Genomic DNA, 14,258 nt, shown 5'->3' on the forward strand with positions numbered 1-14,258 from the left:
TTCAGCCACCACAGCGGTTTTTTGTTTGTCTTCATTAATCCTACTTCCATTCTGGTTCGTGCCAATTGATATTCACAACACTGCGACATCTGTTGCAGAATAGCTGTGAAAATTGGACTTGTTTGTTGGCAATGCTGCCATAGTGTCATATTTTATTGACACTTTTTTCCCCGTGCTCTGGGATGTATTAACAATTTTTGTTGTTATATCGGCCTACTGATTTTAAGATCGCGGGTTCGAATCGAGCTCAAGGCCTAACAATAATTTTTTATCATTATTATTGTTATGATAAATTTTTTCTTAATTGAAAAAATTTTTAAATTAGAATAGAAGAAAGAAAAAATTTTAGACAACTGCCAAAGCTCGTTGTATAGATCCATTTCGGGAACTGCTAAATTCCTTCATCGGCAACGTTTAGGCGCCGCTGCTATAACCATTCAGCCACCACAGCGGTTTTTTGTTTGTCTTCATTAATCCTACTTCCATTCTGGTTCGTGCCAATTGATATTCACAACACTGCGACATCTGTTGCAGAATAGCTGTGAAAATTGGACTTGTTTGTTGGCAATGCTGCCATAGTGTCATATTTTATTGACACTTTTTTCCCCGTGCTCTGGGATGTATTAACAATTTTTGTTGTTATATCGGCCTACTGATTTTAAGATCGCGGGTTCGAATCGAGCTCAAGGCCTAACAATAATTTTTTATCATTATTATTGTTATGATAAATTTTTTCTTAATTGAAAAAATTTTTAAATTAGAATAGAAGAAAGAAAAAATTTTAGACAACTGCCAAAGCTCGTTGTATAGATCCATTTCGGGAACTGCTAAATTCCTTCATCGGCAACGTTTAGGCGCCGCTGCTATAACCATTCAGCCACCACAGCGGTTTTTTGTTTGTCTTCATTAATCCTACTTCCATTCTGGTTCGTGCCAATTGATATTCACAACACTGCGACATCTGTTGCAGAATAGCTGTGAAAATTGGACTTGTTATTCTATTCTGCAACAGATGTCGCAGTGTTGTGAATATCAATTGGCACGAACCAGAATGGAAGTAGGATTAATGAAGACAAACAAAAAACCGCTGTGGTGGCTGAATGGTTATAGCAGCGGCGCCTAAACGTTGCCGATGAAGGAATTTAGCAGTTCCCGAAATGGATCTATACAACGAGCTTTGGCAGTTGTCTAAAATTTTTTCTTTCTTCTATTCTAATTTAAAAAATTTTTCAATTAAGAAAAAATTTATCATAACAATAATAATGATAAAAAATTATTGTTAGGCCTTGAGCTCGATTCGAACCCGCGATCTTAAAATCAGTAGGCCGATATAACAACAAAAATTTTCAGTGAACTAAAAAACGCAACACTAAATTAAAAATAATCTGCAAAAATTTGTTTCAAATCCCAATTAAAAAATACATTCCAACAAAATGAGGTGAAAGATAAAAGAAATATCTTAACACGCGTTCATATATGTATGATATAAAACAATTATTTGCCATATACATACATAATAATACTCGCTCAAAAATGAGGTATTGGCTCCATAGAGTTTTGGCCGGCCCAAAAGAATCGAGTCGAACGTGTGTGAAAAGGTGAAAAAGGTAAAGAGTGAAGATTTTGTGTGCCAGCATATACAGCCAAACTCATATACATATGTACATACAAATAACATCGATAAAACCAAAAAGGTAGACGCTCTGAGGCTGCGACCGTCTTGGTTTCTTGATGTGTGTTTCAATTTTTTTCATATGAGTGCATATGTATATGTGTGTGTGTTTGCTCATATGACTTTTGGCTATAATTTTCTTTCCCGATCGTCGCCGTTGCAGCTGGACTTGGAGTTAATTTACGTGTTTTTTTTTAAATTTTTTTTTTTGTACGTGCCTGAAGTCAAAAGTGAAGGCTAAAACGATTTTTTCGGCATTTTTGGCACAGAAGGTGGACGGAGTGAGGTATTTACATGTATTTATGTTGGAAAAAAGGCTGTAAATGAAATGTAGTAATGAGTTCAAAATAAATGAATGAAATTTAGAAAATATGAGACTAACAATATTTAGTTATTTATTTGATTGCATATGCATAAAAAATAAACTTCGCTCATAGTGCGATACTGTGCTAAACAAATATAAATTATATTCAAATCTGGTATTGTCGTACACAAGAATTGGTTCATATGATTTTATACACTGTGAAAGTTTGTAATTGAAAATAACATCATTAAAAAAAAATTTTTTAATTAAACGGTTTTATTGAAAACAATACTTACATGAAGTAATAATAATACTGAAAGCTAGAAAATAATAATTTGGCAGGTCCTAGGTACTAGTCATCGCACTCCTCATCAATCTAGGGCGTTGATCAGACAATTAAATAAACGCGTTGGACTCGTGAAATTTCTAAAAATGTGATTAGGGTTCAGTTGGTCTTATATATGACTATCAATAGAAATTTGACGCGTCCAACGCTTTTATTTAATTGTCTGATCAACGCCCTAGATTGATTAGGAGTGTGTGATGACTAGTACCTAGGACCTACCTAATTATTATTTTTTAGCTTTCAGTATTATTATTACTTCATGTAAGTATTGTTTTCAATAAAGCCGTTTAACATAAAATTTTTTTTAATTACTTTATTTTCAAGTTTTTAGTCCTTATTTAATTGCCTATTATTTCTTATTCTATTTAGTTAATTTAGTGACTTATTATTACAATGACTCTTTCCTTACAATTTGTTACAATATAAATACTCAATACATAATCCTGCCAAAGACTTTACTCGACTCTGCGCCACGTATGCTTGTCCCTCCTCCAACTCCAAAATATTTTGATGTCACTTCTACCGAACTGTATGTAATATTTGTTCCAAATATGAGCCAAATCGGACATCATAGGTCGCTTTCTATTTATGTATGTATTATGTGTTCCAAATATGAGCCAAATCGGACCACAAATACAAGTTTTGTGAATATCTCGATCCTTGCGCCACCTAGCGGTGATTTTTTTAATAGGTCGCTTTCTATTCTTGTATGTATTATGTGTTCCAAATATGAGCCAAATCGGACCACATATACGATTTTTGTTAATATCTCGATCCTTGCGCCACCTAGCGGCGATTTTTTTTTCTTATTATTGCATTGTCATCAGGTTCTGAACTATATTCCAAGTTTCAACCTTGTAGTTTATCGGGAAATTACTTAAATTTCAATTACAAAATTCGTGCCAGCCAGCCAACCAGCCATCCAACCAACCAACCTGTCAAGTCAAGCTAAATAAAACCGGTTAATAATAAAAAATATATGTATATAGCTGCAGACATTGGTGCTTTATAGGTAACCTTATAACAGCTGATTCGACCAACCTTATGGGAATCAATACAATCGATTATTGGTGCCGCTAAGGTCGTAACCGCATCGTAGCCAACCAATTGGTTTTTGGTTTACCGTCGTAACGATAAACAGCTGATTACGTTAGGGATACGACTACAGCAATACGACAAACGGCACCAATAACTCCGCTTTATATGTGACTCGGTCTATGAAAAGGTGGCTTATGACTCAAAAAAGAAATTATGAGAAACAGTTGTTAAAGATAAGCAATGCATTTCTTCAGTTTCTTAGTAGTTTTTCTTTAGCATTATGAACAGTCATGCCGAAAAGGCCAAGCACAAACCAGTTTCTGACCGATATTTTGGCCCCATTAAAATAAATAAATTTAAGGCGCGATAACCTCCGAAGAGATCTAAGGCCGAGCTTCTTTTCCAATTTGCGTCGTGCTCCTCTTGATTTTCCCTACAAATTAGCCGGACGGGACCTACATGTTTTATGCCGACTCCGAACGGCATCTGCAAGGCAGATGAGTTTTCACTGAGAGCTTTTCATTGCAGAAATACACCCGGAGCGCTTGCCAAACACTGCCGAGGGGCGACCCCGCTTAGAAAAATGTTCTTCTAATTGAAAAATCTTATTTCTAAAATTTTGATGTTGCTTGGCCCGGGGTGTGGACGCAGGGCCTACGGTGTGGTAGGCGGAGCACGCTACCATCACACCACGGTGGCCGCCATTTGGCTCCATTGCCATCGAAAAAAATGATATCGAAAAAATCTGAGGATGTTTCACCAGCCACCAAAGTGATATCGAAGGAACCAAAGGCTTCATCGTTTTTCATTTGTGCTCTTCTTTCTCTACAGTTTTAGTACACTTCTAAGCAAGTTAGAACTTTCTAGTTTTCACCACGTGAAAGAGCGTCTCAAAAACTATCGAAACCAGAAAAAAAGTGGAAAACTTTTTTTTGAGTCATAAGCCACCTTTTCATACACCGGGACACATATATATATATACAACGCGTTATATACCTCCGACGAGATTTTAGGCCGAGCTTCTTCTCTGATTTGAAACATGATCCTTTTAATTTCTTCTACAAATTGGCGGGACGAGATCTATCTACATATTTTACGTCGGCGCCGAACGGCATCAGCAAACAGATGAATTTTTAGTGAGAAGCTTTTCATTGCAGAATTACACTCGGATTGTTTGCAAATCACTGCCGAGAGTCGACCCCGCTTAGAAAAAACTGTTTTCTGATTGAAAAAACTTGTTTCTAAATTATTGATGTAGCTTTGCCCGGAACTTGAACCCAATATCTTTGGTGTGATAGGTGAAGCACACTACCACCACACCATATAAAATCTAAAGAAAGAAACATTGAAATGCAATATGAGTAGTAAGCTTTATTATCGGTTGAAAAAAAAATATTAAAAAGAAAAAATACACATAATATACAAATTTAATCCGATTATGATATTTAACCAAAGCCTAAACAAAACTTAATATGAAGGTAAAACGAAAATAAATTTTAAGATATTGAAATACCAGCAGAGTATTCTGGGGATATAAACGAAATGCTCCCCTGATGACAGAAGCACGTAACTATTTTTTTGAAAATTGTGAGAACAAAAACAAGAACTTGCGTAGCAGCCCGCAACTCACTAAAATTTCAAGATACCCAAAGACCTTAATATTCTGCAGAAAAAGGGGCAGTTGCGTAAATTGACAGTTTCGTTTTACATGTATAATGACCACCTTCGAATTGGTGCGATACGCTGGAAGGCACGTTTCGATATTCAAACTCTGAAACTTTCTCATTCATATGGGCCTGACACTTTCCGTTCGCATTTTTTGATAAGTTAATTTAAATGTTAGGTTACACCAAATCAATTATACGATTACATATACAGTGTACTCTCTCCTAACGGACACCTCTCTTAGGCGGACACCTTTCATAAAGGGACAATTTTTTCAGTACTAAAAAAATCCTTAAGCATTTTTTAAGTTTTTCCCTTTTAAACGGACAACCCTCCCATAACAGGACGCGGACACTTGCTTTTTACCCCAAAGGGCATTTTAATTTCCCATAACCGGACAGCTTACAACACTTTTTTTCATTTACTCTTTACCATATTCGTACAGCTATTGCTTATTCACTAATACGTGCATGGATGTAGGGGAATCCCCTAAATACGAAGAACCTGTTTTAAATACAGTAAAAAACATAAAAATTTATGTACATATTGCATATACGTACATAGTTAGTATCTTCTTGTGTGTGTACGTACGTGAATCGCAATGCCTAAAGTAGTGTTGAGTATTAAAGACAAAGTTAATGTCATTGAAATTCATAAGAAAGAAAAACTAAGTGTACGAGAGTTGGCAAAGAAATGTGAGATCAGCAAAACGCAAGCTGCTAGCATTATCAAAAACAAAGATCAAATTTTAAGTTTGTGGGACACTGACGTCAACCCGGAGAGAAAAAGGAGTCTGCTGAAGCCCAAAATCCTTAATATTGATAAATTGTGCTACGAATGGTTTGTGAAGGCTCGAAATAAGAGCATTCCTCTGTCAGGCACACTTACAAGGAGCAAAGCTAAAGAAATTGCAGTGAGACTCAATTACGACGATTTTAGTGCATCATCCGGGTGGCTGGAAAAGTTCAAAAAACCTCACAACATAACTTTCCGTACAATTATTTTGAACTTTATTCTTTAATTTATGAACAAAGCGTTATGAGTCTCCTAACTCAGTCTTATTTGTATGTATTAATATTCTTATTTTGGAAATAAATCTGTTTAAACGTTCATCAATAATACTTTTATCATAAGCGGACACCTCTCATAAGCGGACAAATTTGGCAGTCTCTTAGGTACCCGTTTAAGAGAGAGTACACTGTAGCACTACATACAAACGAATTTTGTCTGCCAAAGCGAACAAAGTGCAGGTAAATTAAACAAAGGTTAGTAATTAGTTATCGATTTTTTAGCGACGAGTTAAGGATTTGTAAAAATGATAGACTCATTATAAAAATTGTATAGACTAATTATAGAAAGATATCGATTTTTTATCCACACAATGTTCTTAATTCTTAATCGAAGGAATATCAATATATCACCAATTTGTTGAAACAAAAGTTATCGGCATGTTATCACAAACTCATTAATTTGTTATCGAAAATTTACCGATTTTCTTATCAAAGAGTTATCTATTTGTTATGGAAAAGCTATCGATTTCTCATAGAAGTTTCACCAATTTATTATCGACGCATTATCGGTGATAAAACTTCAGTATAAACCGAGGACGCATCTGAATGCAATCCTTTAACAAGCCAATAAGAAAGCGATTGGAGGCCGATGACTCAGCAATAATTATTCGCTATCTATGGTAAGCCGATAATACAACAATAAATTGTCGATATGAGTTGTTACCAGTAATAAGCGGACAGAGTTCTTTTCAAAAAGACCAAAATTATTATTCAACCGCTGAACGAGCTCTAGTTAACTTAAAAACATTACCTTTCTAGACGTAATCCTCAAACTGCACGAGTACTTGGGAAAGTTAGGTAAGGTTGAACTAAAGACCTCATTTAAACTAAATGTGTCCATAGTGTTACCGGAATTTTTGACGACGAAACGGATCGCCGCCTGACTATCAATTATATATTGGCGCGACTGCAGGTCAAGCACGCTTCCTTCAGAATTTCTGCTACTTTCTTCACGGCTATTATATCCGCCTGAAAGACGCTGCAGTAATCGGGCAGCCTGTAGAATCTACTTATTTCTGGATCGACGCAGTAAACAGTGGAACCGACCCCTTTCATTAATTTGGAACCATCCGTATACACACGTATAGCATTTTCTGCCTTTTTTGAACCCTTGAGCCAACCCTACGGCTCAATTGTGGCTCCAAGATCTCTTTCAAAGCTTAGGCACGGCACCATATATTCCATTTGTCCGATATTAGATGGCGCTATACTACCATGGCCATATGGCCTGCACTCAAACTGCCCCGAGGCTTTAAGCCTTGTTACAGTTGCTGACGCGTTATTTTTGACCATTAGGTCCTCAAGCGGGTTGTGTAGAATGGCGTGCAATGCTGCTGTCGGTGTATTTTTTAGGGCTCCCGTTCAGTTTTTTGGTAAACGTACCTTTTTTGTGTGGCCGTCCACTAACAACTAACTAAACAAGAACTCCATAGTAAGGTATGGGTTTTACAATTTCCGTAAATACACAATCCGGTAGTTTGGGTGATAGGCTCCACGTAGATTCTAGCATCCTTTTGCATGCATACAGTGCCGCGGAGGTTCTTCCACATGGAGTTTCCACGACAACTTACTATCTAGTATAACTTCTAGATACTTTGTGGTATATTTTTCTGATAGGGTTACCCCTCCGAGCTTAGTTCAATTAGGGATCTTATATTTCCTAATAAATACTACTAAATCGGCTTTTTCAGCGTAAGCGGTTAAGCCGACTCCAGATGCCCAGGCATGCACATCCCGAAGTGTCTGATCACTGAGAGAGCTGATTGTTGTTAGGCATCTGCCGCTTATAATGACTAAAACGTCATCTGCATATGCCGTAAGTTTGTCAGGTCCTCCGTCGAACCGACTAAGTATTTCGTTTATAACCAGCGTTCACAGCGTTGGCGATAGCACCCCACCCTGCCGTGTTATGAGTACATGGTTCTCACGCCATTTTTTCAAACATTAACATTTTTTGCTTTAATTAAAGCACATAGCCCTAAATATTCTTACGGCGACGAAATTTCAAAGTCCATTGCGATTAGAAGACTCTCCTCATCCTTCTCCCTCTCTTTTAAGCTTCCCCTGCCTCTCTCGTTTTCCCCTTGCTCGTCCCTTCATTTGTCATTCTCTCCCAGCCTCTCTACATATATCTTCCCTCAATTCCTTGCCTTTCTCCTATTACCTGTACAGCTTCCAAATCGGAATCTTTTCAAGGCCTCTTGGGAAACCTCAAAAAACTTGTTCCGTGGGGATAATTACTAATTTCCCCTATTTAAAAAAGCTCGAAAGTGTCCCAATAACGACTGGAAATGAGGCGGCTCATTCCTTGCTCTACATAAAATCTTTGTTTCCATTCCCATCCCTTTAGTGTTATTTTTTAAGATTTTGCCCCACGCTCATTGGTGTCCTGCTAGGACATCATTTTTAATGTCCTACGCTTGGCGAAGGATGCTTAATGAGAGTCATATGGGTCATATTTTCGAAGTGGTGCTCTAGCTTCAGCAGGCAAATAAATACAACTTTTCTAACGAAATAGAAAGCAGCAACTAACTGATATCCTTTACCATTTTAGAGCTTCATTTTTTTCTTTCAAAATTCTCCACATTCAGTTTTAATTGTAGTTTAAAAAACATGTGCAAGGGCTGGTAAGAGCATTGTCGTCATTTTTTACAGCTGTCTCCCGACATTTTTCAACGAGCTTGACCTTTGCCATAAAGGGTAGTGACTCAATCAATCAATCCACTGCTTGCCTCAAAGTAAGCGTACACTGTTAACTCCAGAGAAAATTATTATTTGGAGCGCTAGGTGGAGCTTCGCGGCTTTTTCGACGTTCTTATAGCAGTGAGTTATGCAATACCTGAATTTAAGTATCTAAATCTAGGTGTTCTTAATAAAAATGTTTTTTTTTCGCAACATTATTCATTATTCTTTTTTCGATTATAATTTTCACTTATTATATTTAATCGCCGCCGATATTTATGTTCTTTTAAGTTGGCTTTTTAATCCAGTTGAAAACCTGTTTCTTGCTATGCCGGCTCGGGCGCCAACTAAAGCTTGCCTTTCTTTAATATTTTTTAATTACATACGTTTTTTGAAGAAAGTGTTTGTATGTATGTATTTGATTAGCAAGACAGACTCATATTGCAAGCACATTTTAATGAATTTCACTTCTTAATCAGCTAGCCGTCCGGGTTCTGATCTCTTAACTAGAGTACTGGTGTTTAGGCTGTAAAAATGTCGCGTTGCAAACTATATAGTTTTTCTCTAACTTTTGCCTATTTCGTGTGGAATATTTTGTGGCGTGTTCAAAAGAGCTTCATCGGAGATATTCGATATATGGCATCCATGTTATAGAATCAATTGAGCATTAGTGATCGGTAATAATGGTTACAAAAAATTTAATTCAAGTCGGATTTTTAAAGCTATCGGAATATACATCCGATCTATTTCCTAGTCATCAGCAAAAATGAAAATCGGAGACTTAAAGTAACATTTGGTCGAACATCAGCACATGGTTTTAAGTTATTGCATTGATATCAAGGGTGGTGATACTAGCGCATATGTATGTACTGTTACATAACATCGAGGCGCAATGATGCCGGTTAACCCAACAATGCCACTTTTAATGCTTAATTAACGCAAATCTGACATCTTAACTTCCCGCTTTCTGCGCATCTGGCCATAGCGCTGAGCGTAGAAAAAATACTTAATACTTGCAACTTTGCCAGAGTCGGTAATACATAGCTCTGAGTGACATTCTGTCTGCATTCATATATCCGCAATGGGCTCAAAGTGAAGAAAATATTCCACTTAAATTTGTCCAAAAACAACTTAAGTAAGCTTATAACATTATACTCATTTTTCATCTTTTTTTATACCCATTATAAGAAACAAAACAGCAATTTAAATGCGAATGAATTGACTTATAAATAACAATAAAAGATACAAGCAAATGTTATTTATGAGCGCCGTACACCTTTTGCTACTTTACACATATTAAAAAGGAGATAATAATAATGAGCTTTCGCATTAGCGCATTTAATATTAATACAAAAGTATTTATTATCTGCATACGAAATGGCTCGGTAATTATACAACAATAATATAAGCGAACAAGTTTTGCATAAAATTTTCAAAAATCAAGCGAGACACCACAAACAGGCAACTGAACCCAAAGCAACCTCATCAAATCAGCGCAAAATACAGCAGCAAAAACGCATTTAGTTGTAGACTAACTACTGGTGCTGCTGCTGTTGCCGGTGTTGATGGTGCACGCGAACAATAGGAATTCAGCGAAGCGTTGCGATTCAACGCAGCGCAACACAAATTGCAGCAACAACAATCTAGTTACTTATGCGCGAGTTTACATGGAATGTTCGTTGCACGGGAGCTGTTTTTTTGCTTTTCGCTTAATTACTTTAAAATGCTACCAACTTAAATTCAAATTCCAAAGTGTGGCTAATTAATTTCAGCTCAGCGCCGCACGTCTCTCGCCGTGCCTCACGCTACCAGTTTAATCTTTTGAAGGCAGTCAAACAAGTTATGGTGATGTGACGTTCGACTTGTTCCTCATGCGCTCATTGTCTTATTACTGGTTTAATATTTTTTTGTTGGAGTTGGGGCTTGTTGTTGGCTGCCGCCATAGCTGCTGTTACTCAGCTACTCAATGCTTCTGTTGCTGTCGACCCGCCGTCCAAAGCCGAATGAAACACACCGACACAAGTCACAATGCAAGAACACAAAATACACGAACAAAAAGGTAATAAAAAACAAGTAAGGACGGGACTGTCTTCGGCTGTGCCGAAGGCTTCATACCTTTCATGAATGGGGCTGAAAAATAATCTTATCCCGCTCGTAATCTCCAAATAATAGGATGTATAAAATAGGAAATATATAGTGAACAGATGTACATACCCAAACGATTTTTAAGATAAATATAAAATAAAAAATGGCAAAAACCCCCTTATCTGAACGATCGGTTGTATGGGATATATATTATATATAGCTCCGATCGAAATGATTTTTACAGAACATCTCCTATGATATATCACCAAGGTTCACGTTTATATATTGGAAACTAAGGGAGAAACGACCAAAAGTCTTTCTATCTGAACGATCGGTTATATGGGATAGGTATATACTATATACATATAGCTCCGATCAAAGTGATTTTTTCAGAAAATCTTCTATGATATATTAGAATAAAGATCACCAAGTTTAACGTTTTTATATTGGAAATTAATGGAGAAATGGCAAAAATCCTTCTATCTGAACGATCGGTTTTATGGGATATATACTATATATAGCTCCGATCAAAGTGATTTTTTCAGAATATCTTCTATGATATATTAGAAAATATATCACTGAGTTTCACGTTAATACTTTCTAAATTGCGGCAGAAATGACCAAAATCGTCTTATCTGAACGATCGGTTGTATGGGAGATGTATGTTATAGTGGTCCGATCCTACCGGATCCGACAAATGTCTAATATAAAACAAAAATGCATCCTTGTGCCAAATTTCATTGAGATATCTCAAAATTTGAGGGACTAGTTTGCGTTCAAACAGACAAACGGACGGACGGACAGACGGACATGGCTATATCAACTCAGTTCGTCGCCCTGATCAATTCGGTATACTTAATGGTGAGTCTATCTTCTACATTTCTCAACGTTACAAACATCGGACCAAAGTTAATATACCATTTCATGTTCATGAAAGGTATAAAAACTGAAAAAACTGTTTGCGCAAACAAACGAAGCGCTCATCCAAAACTGTTTGCGTGCTTATGTGCGCGCGCACATATTGACCTGTGTGTGAGTGTTAAAAGGTGGTCATGGTAGTTTGAAAGCAAGCGCCTTGCCACACGGCACCGTAGCGCGCCTTTTATTACTATTCCCTCTTCACAACCAAGAGCGTTTCAAAAACTCTAAAAACTTTTATGCTGCATTGTTTTTTACAGCGCGCTCGCTAGAGCTTTGTTTATTTCTTGGTCACCATTCAACGCGGTTGTGGCACGCCATTGCCGCTACTATTACTTCTACCAATACAGCAACTGCAGCTGCCACTGTCATTGCCACTGAACTCAGTGTGGTGCCGCGCGGCGTGTATGTAACCACAAGTAAAGCTACGCGGCGTCGATGAGTCGCGCCGCCCCAAAGGCATTCGATGCGCCTAGCTTGCAATTGCCACATTACCATTCAAGCAACGATCTGTGCAAGCTACGCCGCACAAGTTATATATACCTGCATCAATACCCAGGAAGCAAATATCTTCGAAAACGTTTGCCCGCTTCATATCTCGAAAAGCTTCGATTCCGACGTAGAAACGCGGCGCACCAAAGAAAAAAGACAGTAGGATATCTTTTTTGTCACTGACTATGAGACAAGGTAATTCGTTAGATGTAATTGTTGCCCAAAGCTCCTTAACTCTACAACGAAGGTATAATTTGGTTCCTTTGTTGTCCACTGGTAAGTTACTTTAGACAAAAACTCGCATATTCTATGCAAGGCAGATAAGTTTTCATTGAGAAGCTGTCATGGAGTTTTTGCAAAATCAATGCCGAGGCGCGACCTTTGTTAGAAAGAATAATTGAAAAACGTGTTTCTGAATTATTGATGTTGCTTTGCCCGAGAGCCCAGGATCTTTTGTGTCGTAGGCGGAACACGCTACCACCACACCACCTCTCGTAATCATTATACTTCAGTACAACTGCTTGCCTTTTGTCAGTTGAATGCGCGCGTCCTCTACTGGAAAAAAACAATCTCCATACACCAATCCAGTAGACTCGCAGCAGACTTGAACATATCTAAAGTCGTCGAAAAATCTTCAAGTGTTCGCTGGGTTAAATAAACTTGTACACACCTGCAAACATTCATTTAAAACGCGTCTCATTTGTATGTTGGCTATTCATCAGGCTCCATGGTCAACGCTGTTGCATGTAACTCTGGCGCTTTTGCGCTTTCTTTTTGTCATCTTCGCTTTTCGTTCTAAGGTTCACCTTCATTAGCTTCATAGTGGCCGAACACGTCTTTGGCAGCATCTGGACTCAGCATATACACAATCACGGTTAAGCATCTTCATTCATGTCGTCCACATTATCTTTTGTGTCAGCGTCATTTTTCCTTTACATTGCCTTTTACATAGATGAGTGCTTTATCTTTCGGTTTTGATCTTTGCCTTAAATTGCCGATATTGATTTCCTTGTGCGCATATTTTGATTTTCACTTTGGCATCAAATAACGTGGGGTATTTTGTGTCAACAAAGTTGTTCGCCTGAGAATACTGAGGTCCTAGCGACTGTAAAAAAATATGTTCTCCGCATGTGGAATTTCTGCGTTCACAACAAGGAAGCTAAAGCAGAGTTCACGGCACATTGGCGCTTCCGGTTTGTACTGCCACTTCACGCATCCCTATTAGCGCAGAGCTGTGGAAATAAGCTCTTCTGCAAGCCTCTTATTACTACTAACGTCTCTCTGTTCCTCTATCCAAGACTGGGTAAGGGCACTGATACTATGAAACCTGCGCCATACCCAACATATCCCACTAGATCTAATACTTGTGCGCTAACTCAACACCGCGCAGATTTACACCGCCAGACCCATATCAGTACTCCTCTCGGCATCAACACACGTGTGAAACAAATCAACAACCTCATGATTTAATACCCACTCCGACAGGTGGACGTTGTGCAGGTAAATTTCGAGATGTTTACGTGGACATTCCACTTCAGTCCCAATAATGTCAAGCAGAGGAGTAGCAGCTAAAATAGTTACTCACCAACAACTCGATCTTCAGCGCAGATTTCTTTAACAGTATAAAGTTGTGGTCTTCGCATGGCATCGGCAAGGCCTCTGGCATCAGAATATTTGTTTCTTAGAAGGCTCAGTTCAAAGATCGGCCTAATCCAAGTCACATTCCTTGACCAGAGATCTCAATGGGAGAATGAAGTGCAGTCCCCGCTAGAGTGGAACGACATTCTCTACAAGGATTGTACAACTAATATTTTTTCTCAGTCAGCAGTTCATTACGCATTCTTTAGCGAATAAAACAAGGCATTTACTAGTTACTAGATCACTACTCAAGTCCTATTAACCCACTGTAACACAGAGGTGCAAAAAGGCACCGAAATATCCAACTGCATATGCCCCGACTGTGTCTCCATTGTGATGAGACTAGTT

At 37.9% G+C, this 14,258-nt stretch overlaps 1 protein-coding gene across 3 annotated transcripts in view; it reads left to right on the forward strand.

Annotated features, from left to right (window-relative positions):
• bowl (brother of odd with entrails limited) overlaps window positions 1-14,258 on the forward strand; it is a 56,676-nt gene that overhangs the window by 10,963 nt on the left and 31,455 nt on the right. Inside the window, exon 1 of one of the 3 annotated variants that reach the window (XM_067768607.1) lies at window positions 1,346-1,607. The exons of the other annotated variants lie outside the window; for them this stretch is intronic. The gene's annotated coding sequence lies outside the window, so the exon portion shown is untranslated. Of the gene's footprint in view, window positions 1-1,345; window positions 1,608-14,258 lie in introns of those variants that run through there. 3 annotated transcript variants of the gene reach the window in all.

Source organism: Eurosta solidaginis, chromosome 2 (assembly GCF_040869045.1).
Source record: "Eurosta solidaginis isolate ZX-2024a chromosome 2, ASM4086904v1, whole genome shotgun sequence".
NCBI classification, from domain to species: Eukaryota; Metazoa; Arthropoda; class Insecta; order Diptera; family Tephritidae; genus Eurosta; species Eurosta solidaginis.